The 6,000-nt window shown below is 40.7% G+C and overlaps 1 protein-coding gene across 11 annotated transcripts in view; it reads right to left on the bottom strand.

Moving 5' to 3' along the window:
- The window catches only part of FOXP2 (forkhead box P2), a 405,934-nt gene that overhangs the window by 201,461 nt on the left and 198,473 nt on the right, over window positions 1-6,000 (bottom strand). The window lies entirely within an intron of this gene.

Genomic DNA, 6,000 nt, shown 5'->3' with positions numbered 1-6,000 from the left:
AATTTTTCTGCCTGCCACAGATGTTTTCTTAGCTGCTTCACAAAAACAGGAATCAACTAGCAGAGAAGAAAGACTTTCTCTCCCTCAGGAAAAGAGTACAAAGCCAAGTCTGTACACAGCAGATGCAAAAGAAAGTCCATCTGCTACCAGCTCACAACACCACATGGAGTTTTAAGATTTCATACATGTAGGTAGCCTAGCAGTGTTTGTATAGACACCATCAAAATAAAGGGAGGGGAAACGGTAACCCCGAAGTGTAAGAGTAAAAACTACGGCTCATCGCTCGCACACCCTCACACTCTCTAACCAGTAAACCCCAGCTTTGTTTGCAGTGGTTTCCCCCGCGTTGCAAGAGCCGCAGAGTTTGCTGGTAGTTACATCCCAGGCGGGCATGGCACCGCCTGAGTTTTATGGCCTCTAACTTGGGCGAAAGACTGCTTGAAGTCGTAGCTCCCCGCCGGCGGCGGCCGTCAGGAGCGGGCTGCCGGGAGTGGGAGCAAGCAGCGGGAGCGGGAGGCAGGAGCGGGAGCAGGAGCAGAGGCAGGAGCGGGAGGCAGGACAGGGAGCAGAGGCAGGAGCGGGAGCAGGAACAGAGGCGGGAGGAGGAACAGAGGCAGGAGCGGCAGAGGGAGCGGGAGGCAGGACGCTGCCGCGCGGAGCGGAGGCAGAGCCGGCGCTGGCGGCGCGGCGCGGGGGGAGGCAGAGCCCGAGCCGAGCCCGAGCCCGGCGCGGCCGAACAATGCGCTCCGGGGCGAGCCGGGACCAGGCGCCGCTCCTGCCACTGCCCTGCGGTATCTGTCCCGCAGTAGTGCCTTCAGACGAATAACATCTGCCTCTACTTTTGTAGTACGTTTAAATACTAAACAGAGGAGGGGAAGATTTATAAAGAAGTACTTAAAATAACTGCTTCTAATAGCCTTTAATACAGACATTTTGGGTAAGTAATTACAGCAAATTTCACATTTCACCTTCAACCCCTGAGGCTACACTATTTCTCCACCTACTCTGAAATGAACTGAAAGCACTTATTCTGTCGCACTCTGATAGAGAACAGTTTAATATTCTGCGGGTTAGCTATTTTTCTTCACTTTTTAATAGAGAATTTACTCGTTAAATAGCGTGTTGATAGTGTTTTTGCACAGTGAAACAGAGGTTCAGAATGCCCTCTCTTAAGAAAAAAAAAAAATCGATAGCACTCACCCCGTGGGTGGGTGGCTGGCTGTGGGGGTGGCAGTACACACGCAGATATGAACACATGCCTTATCACAGGAATGAACAAAGCACGAAAAAGCCCACAATCACATGACATGGTCTATATGCAACTATGATTTAAACAGCAACATTTAAAAAAAACCCACCAAAAATAAATAAAATAGAGTTCAAATTTGCCTCTGATTATTCAGGTTAAGTGTTCCATGCAGTTTGTTTATCAGCTCTCTCTCTTTTGAGAATAAGGTTTCCCAATCGACTTTTTTTTTCCTTTTTATTTTTCCCAACTGCCCACAGTTTTATGGTGCTTTCACATTAAAAAATACTGTGAATAATGTATATAAGGATACAAATGACTTTATGTACTCCAGAGGAAATAAATGATAGTTTCCATTATCACATCAGTCAAAGAACATTTTCACACGAATCTGTTTACATTCACTAGAACGATAACATAATATGCTCTTCAGCAATACTGCCTTATCAACCTGCAAAGAGGTGTAATAACAATTAACATAACATTTAAAAGCCTACAGTCTCATTTTACCCACAAAAGTTTGTTAAAAAAACTTGATAACTCTGACATTCAAAAATAATGTTATAAATATGCAAATTAATTTTTTTAAGTAAAATATTTGCATCTCCTTTCCTCCTCCAGGCTTTTGAACTTCTGAGGTCAACAAGGACAAACAATACCACTAGTGTCTCTTTGCAAAAAGCTGGGTTTGCTGTCTGCAAGCAATGGTATCATTTCCATAGCAACCCCCTAACTATTAATTTTCAATTAAAGCAGACACAAAGCGGACAGCCTGAGGCTGGCAGACAGTGTCAAGAGCCCATCTCTGTAGGCAACAGTTTCACACAGCTATCAAGCGATAGGTGCCTCTTCCACAAAGCTGTATCAGAGGTACGTCAAGTTTGGCTGGTTAAAATTACATTAACCTTGAGTTCAGTCCAAAATATTTTATATCACGCATTTATAAAGGCAAAAAAAAATACTGACCAAAGCCTAAGTCAGAAATAAACTAGCAAACAACAATTTCCAAACCGTATGCAGCACAGGAAAGAGAAAAAAATGAAACATGGGAGAACTTGCTTCTCAGTATGATACCACTGCATTTGTCAAAAACCTTTTAATCTTTAGTATTCCTATCATCAACATCACCACCATCATCATCTCCTAAAACACACTCCACACTCTTAAATAAAACAGTCAACACACCTACTCTATTATGCAGATTAGAACTAATTCTAAGGCATGAATTTTCCAAAGATGTCACAACACTGGGTACTATTCTGTAATTAAAAAATAACGTTTTCAAGTATCAGGGAATTATGTATTTTCTCTCTCTCTCTTTCACTTCCCATCTTTTCACCAGAAACTAAATTTTCAATTCCACACTTCCTCTCATTGCTACAAGATTTTGGCCCATTTCCCTACTAACAACCTAGAGGTACACTTGGCATAGTCTGCCTTTACCATTCTCCCTTTTGCACTGAATTCTTTCTGGCCCAAAAGTAACACTAGAAGTCATTTCTTGATCTCCCCTCCCAGGATCAAGGCTGCAGTTAAGATTTTGCTTTTTCTTTTTTAAAATTCTTTTAAATCTCCCCATATCTCTTTCCTTCTTTAACTGGGGCAGGTGGGCCCCTGGATGCAAATCCGGACCCTAGAACAGCCAGGTCCTGTGCAGTCACACAGGTAGCCCAGACCTCTGACTGCTGCTGCATGGGATTTTTCACTCCTGGGTGCAGGGAAAAACCCGCTGGCAGTGACAGGTATTATGTCACAGCCTGTTTTCTTCCAAACAAAAGATGACAGGCAATGCAAACTGTTTTTCAGATGACAAGTTCCCATCAAATGCCTTGCTCTAATTCTGCACCCTTCCTGCCCTTTTGCCTCTAGCAACAATTATGCAAAAGAACATATAACAGGTCAGGATCCCCCCAAACTCGATATGATCTCACTTGTAATCCTCTGGACAACTGTCAGCTCTTGCAACAGTTGGATGCTATCTCTAGTACTGCAGGATCTATAAGCAAGCCTTGCACTGATAAGCCAAAGAACGGGTTTAATAACAGTCCTGAGCACTAGCAATAACTAAGAGGAAGAAATGTGAACAGTACGTATCAGCATTAAGTAACACAAATTTCAAGACACATGGCCAATATTTAGGGAATCCCTGTATTGATTTAAATACTAGTCACTAGAAATAATAGGCTTAACCTTGCAAAACCTTTATATGTGTGAAAGAACAGACAGACACTTCTTGAGTAACAACTGAAATCACAGAATTATAGAATGACTGGTTTGGGTTGAAAAGGATCTTAAAAATCATCTACTTCCAATCCCCTGGAAACACAATCATGTATTTACATATTAACGACCACATTTAAATTGTATTTATTTACATTATTTTGTACATGTGATCACAGAATACAAAACACCATATTCAATCCTAAAAAAAAAATTCCAAATAACATTTGTCACTTATCTCCTGATATAAAAATGCAACTCCCTAAATTTAATATCATAGTTAAAGAGTTAAATATCAGAATTGCACCGTTTCTATTCAAATTGCATTTTCATAATGAGAACATAACAAGGATAATATAATTAAAGAAGATGTAACAACTGACTGTACAGTGGGTCCTCCAAATTTCTAGTCTTTAAAGTTAAGCTTGCTCAGCAAGCTTTTTTTCTCCCAACTTACTCAATTAACAGTGATTAATATTGGTAGCAATCATAAGTATGCACAGGGAAGAGGAAGGATTGATTTTTTGCCCTCCAAGTTGCTGATTTCCCAGTTTTCCAACAACAATGTTTATTGTTTGCTATGTGCAGACATGAAGTGAATAGCACACAAACTCTTGAAAGCTTCTTGTAGGTGGGCTTTCACTTCCCAAGGGTTTATTAGAGGCTGGCAGTGAAAAGGCACTGAGGAAACCAAAGTTCACTCCGTACTGAAGACAATTTCACCGCTGCTGCTGCCATCCTACTGGGGCAGTCTAGGAAGACACTTGGGAAGATGGAGATCCTGGTAGCTACAGCTACAATGGTACTGAAAACACACTGGAGAAGCAAGCCCTACCCAACAGCACTGGTGAGGGCCAGCACACGTAAGCACTGCTCAGGGCTGGGACCCTCTCCACGGGTGAGCCATCACCTTCACAATTTATACAACTCAGACTGTAACTTATTTGCACCTCAGATCACCACAAGATACAAAGTACAATCATTATTTTTCATTCATTTTTCAGTTTGAAGTATCCTAAATATTGAGAGGATTGGGCCACAGATCAGTAGCATGGGGTCTTGACAATGGTGTGAATTGTGTGTCCCTCAGCATGGCACAGGGACACGCGAGGGCAAGCAAGGTCATAAGACTTGTCTTGAAGAATTGTCCTGGGTAAGGGGAGTCAGTCTGGCTGGAGTGAATCCAAGGGTAAAAAATCCTATCTGCTGTCAGACTGCTTTCTGGGAGAGAAAGCTTCAGGAGAAAGCCTGGGTGGAAACTGGCACAGATACAGTGAGGATGATTGGGATCCCAGCAGGAAACAGAATAAGCCAGGCAGCCAATGCATGTCACATATGCAGTTCATACACAAAGTTTTACTCAAAACATTTTGCTTTGTGTGTGAAAAAAAAAAAGAAAAATCTGTGGTTTCTAGTGATAATTTTGGTTCCTTCCACTCAAACCCAAAAGTCCTTAATTGTTGACACTTATATCAACACATCTTTTTCCCTTTAATAAAGTTAACAGTATTAACAAATTTCTTTGGGGAAGAATTTGGCAACTTACTAGGAGTTCAATATTTACTCTACATCAATTTATTTTTATTTTGAAAACTGAGCCAGTAGAAATGGTTAATAGCTTGTCCATTCTGTAATTAACTCTTGTGGATATAAATCTCTATCCCTGTGAATCCAAGATGGGTCATGTTTTGCTGCAAACAGTAAGTTGCCATTAAACTACAACACCCAGATGGTCAGGCACCAACTGGTTAATAAGAGTTTTTACTTTACAGCATATGACCAAGGATACTAGATTAGAAACAGCAAACTGGGCAAATATATTCCTAAAAGCCTCTGTTTGCAATAAACTACAAATATGTTCTTGATCTAGGGTGCTTGCAAACCACTGAGAGGTTTTGGCAATAAAATAAACTAGAACAAGTTGGAGGGAGAGAGGTGTCTAAAGCCCTGCTTTAGATTTCCTCCCAATGTGGGTGCACCAGGAGGAACTTATAATGACTGCAGATCTAAAGATACAACAAAGAAGAAAAACAAGTTTCAATTCACTAATTACAACCCATTGATTAGTCAACTGGTTGTTCTTATAAATAACTATCAACAAAATTTCATTCACAAAAAACCTGTTAGTATACCAACCAATTTTCTGCAAGTAAAATAGCACTTGAGATTTTCAAGATTTTTTCCAGCAAAGTAAAGAAGACATGAATAGTACATGGCAAAAAAACCAACTCAAAACCAAAAAAAAAAAAACCAACAAAAAACATCCCTCATATCAAAAGATATCATTTACATTTTAAAGAAAGACAGACCATCTATACCATCTAGAAGACAGAATTCAAAAAACCTCTATCATATTGTTGTGGTTCAGGAACAGTTATCTCCGTTTAGTACTCCCACCAAAACCATGAGCCACTTCCCTGCCCCATCCTCCAGGGGAGTCAAAAAAGGCAAAGAGCATGAGTTAAGAACAATTTACTGGAAACAGCAATGAGATAAGAATACTAACAGTAACAGCAACAAATTAATAACAAAAG

The sequence above is a fragment of the Zonotrichia leucophrys genome, chromosome 1A, assembly GCF_028769735.1.
Source record: "Zonotrichia leucophrys gambelii isolate GWCS_2022_RI chromosome 1A, RI_Zleu_2.0, whole genome shotgun sequence".
NCBI lineage: Eukaryota > Metazoa > Chordata > Aves > Passeriformes > Passerellidae > Zonotrichia > Zonotrichia leucophrys.
Note: the sequence above shows the minus strand (reverse complement) of the source record. Positions and strands in the feature narration are given on the sequence as shown.